Source organism: Pelmatolapia mariae, linkage group LG9 (assembly GCF_036321145.2).
Source record: "Pelmatolapia mariae isolate MD_Pm_ZW linkage group LG9, Pm_UMD_F_2, whole genome shotgun sequence".
Lineage (NCBI taxonomy): Eukaryota > Metazoa > Chordata > Actinopteri > Cichliformes > Cichlidae > Pelmatolapia > Pelmatolapia mariae.
This window is the reverse complement of record NC_086235.1, coordinates 7615952-7631574: the sequence shown is the minus strand read 5'-3', so window position 1 is coordinate 7631574 and position 15623 is coordinate 7615952. Positions and strand designations below refer to the sequence as shown.

The window sequence follows — 15623 nt, the reverse complement described above, 5'->3', positions numbered from 1 at the left end:
ATTTACACCTGGTTTAATTCTGGTATAGTTGAATATTTGTATATAATCCCTGCAGCTGTCAGACTCTATAACAGGGGTCACCAGCCTTTCTTAAATCTGAGAGCTAGATAAATTGTGAACAGTTTGGTTCATCTTTAGTTATATGGTTCTATCTAGCATATTCTATCTTGATATGCTGTCTTATCACAGGTTAATTTTTCAAAAATATTAACAATGATTTAAGCAAGGAAAGGGCTACATGTCAACATACAACTCTTTATTTCTATTAATGTCTTACTTCATTCCTACCTGATTGACATGTCTAGGAATTATGAGTGATTGGCTCACTGTAGTGGTAAAAGTTGCTACCAATCAAATTATGATATGTTAAAGTTAAAACAAAACAACTGTTTTATATTATATCTAATATATATTATGTAATTATCCTTATAATTACAAAATGTTTTATGTAAGATTTGTTTTGTAATTTAAATCTGACATCACAAAAGTGTTTTGGAATTTGAATAATGTATTTTGTAACTGCAGTACACATAATACTAATTTTGAACAATTTTGTCCAGGTCCCTTGCCACCGGGGACTCCTTCAGGACCATCACGTTCAGTTTCAGAGTCGGTGTGTCCACGGTGTGCCAGATCACCCCCCCAGGTAGCGACGGCCATCTGGGACTGTCTAGTGGACGACTTCATGGCTGTGCCTTCACCTGGAGACTGGCGGTCCATCACAGAGGGATTCCAGGAGCGCTGGAACTTCCCTCTCTGCTGTGGAGCTCTGGACGGGAAGCACGTCCAGACAAAGGCCCCTCATATATCATATAGGAGACACACACATTGATATACACTAAATATTTATTTCATTTCTTTTTTTGTGGTGCCCAAATTTATGCACCTGCTTGATTTTGTTTAAACAATTATTGCACACTTTTTGTAATTCCAGTAAACTTCTTTTCACTTCTCAAATATCAATGTGTGTGTCTCCTGTATGATATATTTAACTGACATTTTTTATTGTAACAACCAAGGATTTATACAGGAAAATACTGGCTATTAACAAGGTTCCCCAAACTTTTGCATCCCACTGTATTAGTATATTTTGTCATTAGTATAATATGAAATAAATTCTACATGTGTCAAGTCGTGTGCCAACATTTGCTGTGTAGTAGAACTGAGACATTAGTCATTATAAAAATTTATTTGAAATAATATTACAATTCTCAAACAGAAAAACATAAATATATAAAATATAAGCATTTACAGAGAGACAGGAATAAAAAGGACCCAGCAGCTCTCCAGAGCAGGAACAAGGCTGTGGAGGAAATGCTCCATTGGAGACTGGCGTGGCCTCTTCAGGAACTCCAGGATGGCCAGCTCCACCGCCGATGGACCGTCCTGGGACCCGTCCTGGGACCCGTCCTCCTCTCTGGGCCTGTAAAACAGCACAAAACACAAAGAAATGAGAAGGCTGATGCTAGATTTTCATTTCAACATTGAAAAAACAAAACACAGGATATAATCAGATTGGTTGTAGACATTTAGTAAAGTGATCACAAGGGAATCCCACCGAGTAAAAAGTTATCAGTGCGTGCTGTACATCTGATGCTACAATTACATACCTGTGGGTGCAGCAGCAGGAGCTCAGGGACTGGGGAGCCAGGAAAAGCAACAGGGGATGCTCTGCCGCAGATTCAGTTGGTTCTATCAAGACAATATTAAATGTTAACAGGTTGAATACAATAATCATAGAGAAAGTATATACAGTGGTCCCTCATTTATTGCAGCAGGGGTTGTCAGGATAACTAGCCCCTCGCCACGCACTTTATACACTTTTTCCCCACACACATGAACATTACTCACAGTTCTCACAAGTTGATTCTCAAAGTGCAAAACGTAAAAGTATTATTATGCCGTGTTTTGTCTTCGTCTGCCTGCCACTTTCATGCGCCTTTTTCCCTTGCGGTGCAGGTGTCTATTTCCGAACGAGGGTCATAGTTATGGGTGTTTTTGTGCTGTTTTTTCTATTGGACGTGATGGTTATCAAAACCAAACATGATAAATTTGGCAAGTGCAGGAGACACAGCACGGAGGAGATTTGTCAATCAGGCTGCAGAATGCAATGCTGTACTGTGCAATAAAAAATCTGCGAAGAAGCGAGGCAGTGACGGATGAGCGGGACCACTGTGTGCTGTTTATTAATAAACTATATTCCTATATGACAACATGCATAAAAGCAGAACGGTATTTGTACATCAGTGGGAAAATAGCGGGACAGTAGGCGGGCTTGCTAGCTTTTGCGCGGCTTCATCGGGTCAGTCTGAAAATTAAAAAGAAGAATGAATGAACTTACCAGGTTGCCCGATCTCCTCACTTATGTGCCTCCAAGCTCGGTCCTTTTTATTCCTGTCTCTGTAAAAGTAGCAGCTAGCATCATATAGCTCTGGATGATTAGCCACGGCACTGATGAGCTTTTCCTCCATACTGAATGAAGAATGAAGGGCTTTGGCTGGATCTGCCCCTTTGACCTAGGTCAGAGCCACGTCACCAGGCTCCTGATTGGTTGTCGCGGCGCGATTTGACGCTGGAGTTCAATTTTTCCAACTCGAGCGGTAGAGGCGAAACACGCGTATGCACAAAATGCAACACAAAAATTCACGCGCGTGGTTTTTTTCGCGAGTCAAACGCGCCCCACGCGCTACACTGACACGCGTTTCAGGCGTTTTGGCGTTTTGGCGACGCAAATCTGCCTCCGAATTTTCGCCGGACGCGCAATCGCGTGTCATCGCGCCCTTTCCATTGACTTTACATGTAAACCTGACGCTCTGGCCGCCTCTATCGCGTTCGGTGTGAACACACCGTTACAGAAACCTGGTTGCAGCAGGATGATTATGTTAGTTTAAATGAATCAACACCCCCGAGTCATTCTAACTACCAGAAACCTCGAAGCACAGGCCGAGGGGGCATTGTGGCAGCAATTTTTCACACCAGTCTATTAATTAACGAAAGACCAAGACAGACTTTTAATTCATTTGAAAGCCTGATGCTTAGCCTTGTCCACCCCAGCTGTAAAACTCAGAAACCAGTCTTACTTGTTATCATCTATCGTCCACCTGGGCCTTACACAGAGTTTCTCTCTGATTTCTCAGACTTTTTATCTGATTTAGTGCTCAGCTCTGATAAAATAATTATTGTGGGTGATTTTAACATCCATGTAGATGCTAAAAATGACAGCCTCAACATTGCATTTAATCTGTTATTAGACTCAATTGGCTTCTCTCAAAATGTAAAAGAACCCACCCACCACTTTAATCACACTCTAGATCTTGTTTTAACATATGGCATAGAAACTGAACATTTAACAGTGTTTCCTGAAAACCCTCTGCTGTCTGATCATTTCCTGATAACATTTACATTTACAATGATTGATTACACAGCAATGGAGAGTAGACTTTATCAAAGTAGATGTCTTTCTGAAAGTGCTGTAACTAAGTTTAAGAATATAATCCACCCACTGTTATCATCTTCAATGCCCTGTACCAACATAGAGCAGGGCAGACTGACTCCGTGGTATAATTCTCAAACACGTAGCCTAAAGCAGATAACTCGTAAGCTCGAGAGGAAATGGCGTGTCACAAATTTAGAGGATCATCATTTAGCCTGGAGAAATAGTTTGCTGCTTTATAAGAAAGCCCTCCGCAAAGCCAGAACATCTTACTATTCGTCACTGATTGAAGAAAATAAGAACAACCCCAGGTTTCTCTTCAGCACTGTAGCCAGGCTGACAAAAAGTCAGAGCTCTACTGAGCCAACCATCCCTTTAACGTTAACTAGTAATGACTTCATGAACTTCTTCAGAAATAAAATTTTTATCATTAGAGAAAAAATTACCAATAATCATCCCACAGATGTAATATTATCTACAGCTACTTTTAGTACCATTGATGTTAAGTTAGACTCTTTTTCTCCAATCGATCTTTCTGAGTTAACTTCAATAATTAATTCCTCCAAACCATCAACGTGTCTTTTAGACCCCATTCCTACAACACTGCTTAAAGAAGTCCTGCCATTAATTAATTCTTCAATCTTAAATATAATCAACCTATCTCTAATAATTGGCTATGTACCACAGGCCTTCAAGGTGGCTGTAGTTAAACCCTTACTTAAAAAGCAATCTCTAGACCCAGCTGTCTTAGCTAATTATAGGCCAATCTCCAACCTTCCTTTCATATCAAAAATCCTTGAAAGAGTAGTTGTCAAACAGCTAACAGATCATCTGCAGAGGAATGGCTTATTTGAAGAGTTTCAGTCAGGTTTCAGAGCTCATCACAGCACAGAAACAGCTTTAGTGAAGGTTATAAATGATCTTCTTATGGCCTCTGACAGTGGACTCATCTCTGTGCTTGTCCTGCTAGACCTTAGTGCAGCGTTCGATACTGTTGATCATAATATCCTATTCGAGCGATTGGAACATGCTGTAGGTATTACAGGTACTGCGCTGCAGTGGTTTGTATCATATCTATCTAATAGACTCCAATTTGTTCAAGTAAATGAAGAGTCCTCTTCACACACTAAGGTCTATTATGGTGTTCCTCAGGGTTCAGTGCTAGGACCAATTCTATTTACATTATACATGCTTCCCCTAGGCAGCATCATTAGAAGACATAGCATAAATTTTCACTGCTATGCAGATGATACGCAGCTCTATCTATCCATGAAGCCAGGTAACACACACCAATTAGTTAAACTGCAGGAATGTCTTAAAGACATAAAGACCTGGATGGCCGCTAACTTTCTGCTTCTTAATTCAGATAAAACTGAGGTTATTGTACTCGGCCCTGAAAATCTTAGAAATATGGTATCTAACCAGATTCTTACTCTGGATGGCATTACCTTGGCCTCCAGTAATGCTGTGAGGAACCTTGGAGTCATTTTTGACCAGGACATGTCCTTCAAGGCACATATTAAACAAATATGTAAGACTGCTTTCTTCCATTTGCACAACATCTCTAAAATTAGAAATATCCTGTCTCAGAGTGATGCTGAAAAACTAGTTCATGCCTTCATTACTTCCAGGCTGGACTACTGTAATTCTTTATTATCAGGATGTCCTAAAAACTCGCTGAAAAGTCTTCAGCTAATCCAAAATGCTGCAGCAAGAGTACTGACAGGGACTAGGAAGAGAGAGCATATTTCTCCTGTTTTGGCTTCCCTTCATTGGCTTCCTGTTAAATCCAGAATTGAATTCAAAATCCTGCTCCTCACTTACAAGGTCTTAAATAATCAGGCCCCATCTTATCTTAATGATCTTGTAGTACCATATCACCCTATTAGAGCACTTCGCTCTTGCTCTGCAGGCTTACTTGTTGTCCCTAGGGTATTTAAAAGTAGAATGGGAGGGAGAGCCTTCAGTTTTCAGGCCCCTCTTCTGTGGAACCAGCTTCCAGTTTGGATTCGGGAGACAGACACTATCTCTACTTTCAAGATTAGGCTTAAAACTTTCCTTTTTGCTAAAGCATATAGTTAGGGCTGGACCAGGTGACCCTGAATCCTCCCTTAGTTATGCTGCAATAGACGTAGGCTGCCGGGGATTCCCATGATGCATCGAGTTTTTCCTTTCCAGTCACCTTCTCACTCACTATGTGTTAATAGACCTCTCTGCATCGAATCATATCTGTTATTAATCTCTGTCTCTCTTCCACGGCATGTCTTTATCCTGTTTTCCTTCTTTCACCCCAACCGGTCGCAGCAGATGGCCGCCCCTCCCTGAGCCTGGTTCTGCCGGAGGTTTCTTCCTGTTAAAAGGGAGTTTTTCCTTCCCACTGTCGCCAAAGTGCTTGCTCATAGGGGGTCATATGATATGATTGTTGGGTTTTTCTCTGTATTTAATATTGTGCTATCTACTGTACAATATAAAGCGCCTTGAGGCGACTTTTGTTGTGATTTGGCGCTATATAAATAAAATTGAATTGAATTGAATCAAGGACACATCTAAAAACTGCAGGGACAGCGGCCCTCGTGGACTGAGATTGGGGACCCCTGGTGTTTACACTGTAAGGCAGGGGTGGGCAACTCCAGGCCTCGAGGGCCGGTGTCCTGCAGGTTTTAGATATCATTCTGGGCCAACACACCTGAGTCAAATGATTAGTTCATTACCAGGCCTCTGAAGAACTTCAAGACATGTTGAGGGGGTAATTTAGCCATTTGAATCAGCTGTGTTGGATCAAGGACACATCTAAAAGCTGAAGGACACCAGCCCTCGAGGCCTGGAGTTGCCCACCCCTGCTGTAAGGTATTGTACTTTACATGCAATCATTTTATATCTTTTACATTTCAAATATTGTAGACATATTTAAAATATAGTGTGAAAGACATTAAGTGAAAATTAAAATTTAAAATAAAAGTATTGTGAATGTGATATTACCCATTTAAATGTAATTGACTCAGAGTTTATTATAAATTTTTTATTCAGAAAAATAACTTTATCCAATGTTTTTGCATTCAGTCTATTGCGTTTATTTGACACCATTTCCCCAGCGTTGGAAAACACACGCTCACAGGGCACAGATGAAGCTGGGGTACACAAAAACTGTAAAGCCAGGTGGAAAAAGTTCAGATAAGATGTCTACCTATTCCCTCAGTACGTTAAAGGATCCTCTGATGTTGGAAGGTTTCTCTCCACAAAGTAGTGCTGGACCTCAATGATGGAGTCCACTGTTACATTGTTGGTTTGTCTGCCACAGGTTTTCTGAAATAATAAAAAATGCATGGCCATTTTAGCTTTTGTCATCTACTCCAAATTAGTACCCATGAGCATCAAAATAAATGTACGGATAAGCTGATAATACTGAACTTGCCTGGAACAGGGGACTGCTCTGATGAAGGTCCAGGCTGTGGCTCAGATGTTGTGGGGGCAATTACTGCAGACCACTCCATTTTCACTTGTTCGAGTTCCTCCGCATGTTTTTTGACTATCAATACCTTGATGGTCTGAAGATGAAACTAAATTAAATCAGTATGCAGGACTTAACATCAGCTACCTGATGAGACATTGTCTATATAAACCTTTCTGGTTGGCAAAACGTATGATGGATCAAGGACCTGAACCAGCTCTTTGAACCCCTGACTCTCCACAATACTAAGGGGTTGGCAGTCCTTTATAATAAATTCAGGACTGCCTGGTCCAGAACAGTCTTCCTACATGCTTGATTTCAAAATAATAAAACACATGCTACTCAATGTCTATACAGGCCTACCAGTGTTCATTCTTGGTGTGTTTGTCTCCTCATTTTCATGTTTGGCTCTGTGATGCCTAAACATTGAGGAGGTGCTTTTGTTGGTGTAAGAAAGCTCCACAGAACAGATGCGACATTTAACTTCCATAAAATAAATAAATACACTGCAAGTCACATTGCTGTTTTTGCTATGTTGCTAGATTACACTGAAACAAAGACAAACAGTTACCTTATTTGCAGTTAAAACTGAAGTATTTACTTTTTACAGTAACCTTTATAAGTCTTCATACTCAGAACAAAATGTCACCTCCGTCTTTGACAAAATCAGTAATTGGATTCCAGTAATTGAGGATAATTTTAGAGAAATTTGTGATGAAGACCTAACTATAGAAGAATTTGATTTTGCTATTAAGAGCATGGCATCTGATCGCTCACCGGGACCAGATGGAATAACAACTAATTTCTATAAGCACTTTTGGGAAGATCTAAAATTACTATTGTTCAGTGCGTTAAATGAATGTATAAATCAAAAGGAGCTTATGGTAACAATGAAACAAGGAGCTATAAAATGAATTCCAAAACCGGGGACAGATAAGAAAAAACTAAGTAATCTAAGACCGATAACACTTTTAAATACAGACTACAAAACTTTTACAAAAGTTTTAGCAACAAGACTAAAAACAGGCATTTCTGAAATAATTAGCCCAACACAATCAGGATTTCTCAAAGGACGGTTGATCCAAAATAATATCCGCTTGGTTTTGGACCTTATCGATTATGATTACCTAATTAAGGATGATGGTTTTATGTTGTTCTTGGACTTCCATAAAGCATTTGATTCTATCGAACACACTTTTATTATTAAGACATTTAAACATTTTAGGTTTGGAGATGCATTTCTGGATATGATCACTATGCTATACACTGATATTAATGATTGTGTTTCTCGTTCAGAAGGCACATGTCCCAGGTTCAGGGTGGAGAGAGGTATCAGGCAGGGCTGCAGCATCTCACCTCTTTTATTCATTGTAGCCACTGAACTACTTGCTATTACTGTCATAAATTCAAACATCAAAGGATTAGACATAAATAACCACAAATTAATAATAAGTCAGCTTGCCGATGATACAACAATCTTTCTAAAAAATAAAGAACAAATTCCATTGGCCTTAGATACAATAAAGATCTTTTCTGATGGACTACGCCTGAACCTGGACAAATGTGAACTCATGAGTATCTACAATTGTTCTCACTCTTCTTTGTACAATATACCTGTCAAAAATGAAATCAAATATCTTGGAATTTGGGTAACTAAATGCATGGCTGATAGTGAAGAAAAGAATATTCAGAATACAATTGACAAATGCAAAAAAACTCTAAACCATTGGCTACAGAGAGATTTAACGTTGTTCGGCAGGATAATGTTGACCAAGGTTGAATCTTTGTCCAGATTAATCTATCCAGCTTATTCCCTAGCCATCCCACCAAGAATTATAAAAGACATCAATAAGGTGAATTTTAATTTCATATGGAAAAATAAACATCATTATATCAGTAACAGGGACATTATATCAGTAAAAGACTATGAAGCGGGGGGTTTAAAACCAATCGATTTTGAAATAATGAATGCCATGTTAAAGATTAATTGGCTCCGATCTTTCTTAAAAAATGATAATGAGATCTGGTTCTTGATACCATCTCTTATTTTCAACAAAGTTGGGGGGATCCAATTCCTTTGTTTGTGGAAGAATGGATGACAAAACAAATTTGGTCTGTGACACATATAATGGATGAAAATGGAGATATACTTGAATTAAACAGGTTTAATGAAAAATATGACATGAGTTGCTTATTCGAGCTCTATAAAAAGGTTTCACAGAAAATCCCAATAGTCCTTGTCAATACGATAAAGAACCATTTTTCAAATATACCGACTCCAAATTTACATAAAATTAAATTAGATGGTCTTGACTTGGTTAATGAAAAATGCAATAATCAGTTTTTGAGGAGGTATTTGGTTAACATCTTATATCCAGGTAGGACCAAACATTCACTCATCTTTAAAGATTATAACAAATCTGAGATCTCGTTGATCAGAACCAAATATTTAAAATTTCCAATTCCCCCCAAATTTAAAGAAGTCCATTTTAAAACTACAAAAAATATTTACCCCTCCAATGAATTTATGAGAGACAGATTTAAATTTGTGTTAGACAACTGTTATATTTGTAAAACAACCCCGGAAACAACAGAGCACATGTTTTATGGGTGTGTGACAATCCAGAACTTATGGAAATCCCTCCATGTCCTAATATTGTCCCAGTATGGAAATATTGATTTTTGGTCTTTTCAAAATATTCAAATTGGAGTAATCCTTAAGGACAAAAATATTGAGTTTTTAGTTAACAAAGTATTACATTCATAAATGCCGATATGCTAAATCCCCCCCTTCATGGCCTGCTCTTAAAAACGAACTCTCTCTGCTCCGTAAATCTCTGAAGCTAATAAATAAGCCCCAAGCAATCAAATTGCATAGATTTTTAGAAGAGTTTGATTTTTCTTAGCCCCTTATTTAAGTTATGTGTCTTGTTTATGGAACCTCACTTTTAGAGATTTTATGATCCCCCTTGTCTCCTTTATTTCTGTTCCTTGTTTTTCATTCTTTTTTATTGTTATTTATTTGTTTTTATTTTTTTTTGTATTGGTTATTCATCTTTTTATATTATTATTATTATGTAGATGTGTGTGTATAAATGTGTATGTATGCATATGTATGTGCATATGTATATATGTATGTATGTTTACTTTCAGTTATTGTCGATTTCATTGTGGTGTACCAACTGCACTGTGGCAATGATGTGTATTCCTCTGATTGGGAGAAAAGAAAAAGGAGGTGTGATTCTGTTCTGAATGATTATGTCGCTTGTCTTTTTGAGATGGTCATTGTTATTGTTCTAAGTAAAGTTCATTAAAAAAAAACAACTTTAAAACACAGTTTGGCGCGTTGGCAATGAGCGATACAACAGCTGTATCGATCACGTGACTTTTTCTTAAAGCGGCACGCGCACTGATACAAGCTTCGCTCTGTGAGCTTGATACATGAGCCGGTGCGTCAGTGTTGCTGGACCCATCAAGCTCTACGTTTTATTGCTTTTTGTCCTTGCCACGTCTCCAGAGTTTAAGCCTAATAAAATATTGAGTTCAAAACCTGAGTTCAGTTCACTACAGACCACTTGGTCACGTGACACTTTTTTCAACAACTTCAAGATGTGACAACAAAATCTCTTTCTGACTTTTTTTAGTAATATATTTTTCTTTTGTTTTGTTTTGTTATTCTTAGTTTTTTTGTTCTTTTTTTCAGCTCCAGTCCGTAAAGCCGATCTCCTGCAACTCAGAGGGAATCTACATTTAACCTGAGCTCACCTGGTCCACCAGCCCTTCATCCAGCATCACCAACAACAACACAACAGCCCATCAGACTGACCAGCAGCTTTACAGCATCAGCAGTTCTCTGATACTTCCAAAGAGTGACATGGATCTGAATTACAGCTGTGCAGTCAGCACTCGCAGAAACAGGAAGAGAGCAACCTTCAGGCAACAAGATGAGTTTAACATCTCATTCTGAAGATAAAACAGTTCCTCCTTTTAAAAGCTTCATTTAGGTTTTGAAAAGTCGTTGAACTAATTTTTTTTTAATCGTACCTTACTTGTTTTGTGTCATGGTCCTGGGTCATGTGACCCAGTGTTTTGAGTTTTAGTCTATTTTGATGTTTATTGTTTGTTTCGATTCATTAAGTCTTCTAGCCCATTTGTCCTTATGTTGCCCTTGTATTAAGTCTCCCTTGCCCTTCATGTGTTTTTGTCTGTGTGTCTTATGTTGCCAAGTCATGTTGTCGTTTCTGCCATCTTCCCCTGTACTCAGTCTCCCTGGTTCCATGTCTATACGGTTATGTTAAGTTCATGTCATGTCTTATCTCCATGTCTAATCTTCATGTTTCCTGTTTTACTTTGAAAGTCTGTATTCAATGTCAGTGTATTTAGTTTCACTTCTCCTGTCCTGTCGTTAGGTTCATGTGTGTCAGCTGTGCTCCCATGTGTGGCCACTTCCCCTGATTATCCCTCATGTGTATTTAGTCTCTGTGTTTCATGCAGTCTGTGTCGCGTCGTCTGTGTTCCCACCCTCCATGTTCTCGCAGCCAGTCTGTACAATCTTCGCCATGGTTTTCTGAGTCTCCTTAGTTTATCAGTATCTGTTTCCCAGTTTAGTTTAGGTTCAGTTTAGTCACGCTGTTTCTGCCTTGTTTTCACCAGCCACAATAAAGGCTCGCTTTTGGTTTAAAGTTCACTCCGTATCCTCACTTGTGTTCACACCTGGGTCCATCACGCACACCACCGCACGGTCTGTCACCTCAGATCGTGACAGTTTTGTATTTCATGCAATCAAAGGAAATATTAGTCTCTCCTTCAGAGTTTGGTGAATCACGTCTGAGGATAAGTCATTAGAGAGAGTAGAGAACAGAGAAATTAAGTCACATTGTGATAAGTCACCATCTTTTATACCCTAGAAAGGTGAAACTAAAAATTTTAAATTAGAATCAAATAAAAAAAAATCTTTCTGTTTTTTCAGGATTAGTGACTGAGAGCCAGTCTGAAACAACAATCCACTGTTCCTCCTCACACACCCCTGTAACAAACCTCATCTGGAGATTCGACCACAGTCAGATCATCCTGACAAAGACTGACAGTCAGTACACAGTCTCAGAGGAGTGGAAGCAGCATGTAAAGGATGTGTCAGAGTCAGGCAGCCTCACACTGCAGGACTTCTCCTCAGATCAGGAGGGAACATACACGTGTGAACTGGCTGATGCTGTGGAGACTAAAATAACTAATATCCTCGTGGAGATCAATGAAGGTAAATTAACATCATTATTTTCCTTTTTGGGGTGGGGGGTGTAAGCATAGCAAAAACAACACACTGCAATACACTCAAAAAGCTAAAGGAACATTTTGAAAACACATCAGTTATCAGTGGGGAAAATGTTTTTGCTCGATACCTTTACTGCTATAACTGAGTAATCTGTCAGGAACACTGTCAATATTTTGTTTTTTTAATAAAAACGTTTTTCCCTGCGTGTGATGAACTGATGATGATGGTGGAGTGGACTGAGCTGATCAAACTGACTATTTTCTTCCCTCCTTTTTAAAGATTAATATCACGTTCCACACTGACATTTTTATATCCCCTGGTCCACATTTATTTACAATTTATTTACCTGTTGCCATGGTGAACTGTGCTATTAAAGCTCCATTGATGGTGTTTTGCTGTCAGACTCAGAGTTATTCATCACAGAGCTAATAAACTCAAAATGCATTTTTAAACTCAGAGCTTGTTGAACAGGCTTGTTGGAATAGGGCTACAAATCAAGCAACCGAACAAGCAAAATTATTAAACTTGCAAGGAAAAAAATCAGTTATCTGACCTCTTTTTCATTTCAGGGAATTCATCTAATGTTGGAGCAATCGTAGGAGGGGTCATTGCAGTCATTGTAGTTTTAGCCTTATTAGTAACTCTCCTGGTACTGCAGAAAAATCAGGTAAAAAGACATTTTACACACAGTATTTAATTCCATCTTAATATTGTGTTTGTTGTTTGTATTGATGATTTTCCATGGTTTGTAAAACATTCCTCAGGTTACAAAGAAAATGTGAGAAAACTTTGAAGAGTGAAACCAGAACATGATTAAATCTTATGTCTTAAAACACAGAGCAGCTCTCTGTGAACAGTGTGAAATCTAAAGGTCCAAACTGTTCTCTACATTCAGTCTAGTTTCTAGTTTTTTGATATGCTTTAATAAATAATTAATAGATTATTACTAATTCATTTGAATTCAGGATTGAAATTATTTCATCACTATGCATAACTGATATGATATCATAGAAAATCAAACAGCTGGAATCACTGCATCTTATTTAAATCTGTAGAAGTTGTGCTTCATGATGAATACACAGTATGTGATTGTTTTTATTGTCATTTAACAGAAATGCTGCTTTTCATGAATCACTGAAGCCAGTTTTCCTGTGAGGAAAGAAATGCCATGTGACACCAAACAATATTTACAAAGGAGTCTTAGGGTCACATGAAGGTAAAATAATGTTTTATCAGTTTTTACACTAAAAGTGTCCCACAGAGTGCTGCGACTTTTGTCCAAACTGCAGTATTAGTGAAAAACCTCAACAAGCAGACGAGTGAGGACTTTGATGCCGGGAAGGAAACAGAAAGAAGAGTCTGTCTGCTGAATTCAAACTGGGAGCTGGTTCCACAGGAGAGGATTCTGAAAGCTGAAGGCTCTGCCTCCCATTCTAGTTTTAAAAACTGGGAATCACCAGTACGACTGCAGTCTGACAGCGACGTGCTCTGTTGGGATCATACGGTACTATAGAGTTATTAAGATGTGATGGGGCCTGATAATTCAAGGTTTTGTATGTTAAAAATGTGTTGAACAATTTCTATGATAAGTTTGAATACTGTAATTGTTTCTGATTATATCTCAGATTTTCCCTGCTGGTTCTTACATATCACCCAATAATTTTAATCTCAAACTTCTTGGATTAACTGGATGTTTATTTGGGAGTTTTTAGAACAACCTGATTATAAATGAATTACAACAGTCAAGCCTGGAAATAAAAAAATAAATGTGAACAAAATCTAATTCTAAAGCAGACTTTCACTAACTCTGCACAAAAATTTGCAGTTTTACATGAAATATCAACTTTATATTGACATTTTTACATTGGTGTTGAAATATTTTTATCGTCTGTAATTATTTTTTCCATGTAATTCTCAAAGCAGTATTAATATGTTCAGTTTAATGAGTACAGTTTACTTTAGATTTTTTAAATATTTTAAAAACATCTTCAATGCCAACTTTGAATGCTCACATTGTTTCTGGAATCAAATTAGGAGCTGAAATACAACCAAATTTCCCCTTTCTATTCTAAATAATTTTGTCTCTCATGTAAACTCAACAGGAACTTTCATAGATGGAAAACCTGCTTTAGATCTGTTTTTTGAAGTCATCTGGCTAACTCGTGATTTCAGTGTGAATGGTACCACAGTTTGAGCACTTTGCATGGATGTTTTTATGCATCAGACTCTTGTTTCTACTCTGGATTTAAACAGTAAAGACAAAAGCAGGGATAGATGAACTGGAACAGAGGCAGCTGCTTTGTAAGTGACCAGTACAGTCGTGGCCAAAAGTTTTGAGAATGACACAAATATTAGTTTTCACAAAGTTTGCTGCTAAACTGCTTTTAGATCTTTGTTGTCAGTTGTTTCTGTGATGAACTGAAATATAATTACAAGCACTTCATATGTTTCAAAGGCTTTTATAGACAATTACATGACATTTATGCAAAGAGTCAGTATTTGCAGTGTTGGCCCTACTTTTTCAGGACCTCTGCAATTCAACTAGGCATGCTCTCAATCACCTTCTGGGTCAAATCCTGACTGATAGCAACCCATTCTGTCATAATCACTTCTTGGAGTTTGTCAGAATTAGTGGGTTTTTGATTGTCCACCTGCCTCTTGAGGATTGACCACAAATTATCAGTGGGATTAAGATTAAGATTCCAGGCCACGGACCCAAAATTTCAACGTTTTGGTCTCCGAGCCACTTAGTCATCACTTTTGCCTTATGGCACGGTGCTCCATCGTGCTGGAAAATGCATTGTTCTTCACCAAACTGTTGTTGGATTGTTGGGAGAAGTTGCTGTTGGAGGCCGTTTTAGTACCAGTCTTTATTCATGGCTGTGTTCTGGGGGCAAAATTGTGAGTGAGCCCACTCCCTTGGATGAGAAGCAACCCCACACATGAATGGTCTCAGGATGCTTTACTGTTGGCATGACACAGGACTGATGGTAGCGCTCACCTTTTCTTCTCCGGACAAGCCTTTTTCCAAATGCCCCAAACAATCGGAAACAGGCTTCATCGGAGAAAATGACTTTGCCCCAGTCCTCAGCAGTCCATTCACCATACTTTCTGTGGTAGATTAATCTGTCCCTGATGTGTTTTTGGAGAGAAGGGGCTTCTTTGCTGCCCTTCTTGACACCAGGCCATCTTCCAACAGTCTTCGCCTCACTGTGCATGCAGATGCGCTCACACCTGCCTGCTGCCATTCCTGAGCACGCTCTGCACTGGTGACACTTCGATCCCGCAGCTGAATCCTCTTTAGGAGACGATCCCGGCGCATGCTGGACTTTCTTGGACGCCCTGAAGCCTTCTTATCAAGAATTGAATGTCTTTCCTTGAAGTTCTTGATGATCCTATAAATTGTTGATTTAGGTGCAATCTTAGTAGCCACAATATTCTTGCCTGTGAAGCCATTTTTATGCAACGCAATG

At 38.7% G+C, this 15623-nt stretch overlaps 1 protein-coding gene across 2 annotated transcripts in view; it reads right to left on the bottom strand.

Annotated features, from left to right (window-relative positions):
* Positions 1-15623, bottom strand: part of LOC134634047 (zinc finger protein 883-like) — an 83977-nt gene that overhangs the window by 22797 nt on the left and 45557 nt on the right. The gene's annotated exons all lie outside the window — the stretch shown is intronic.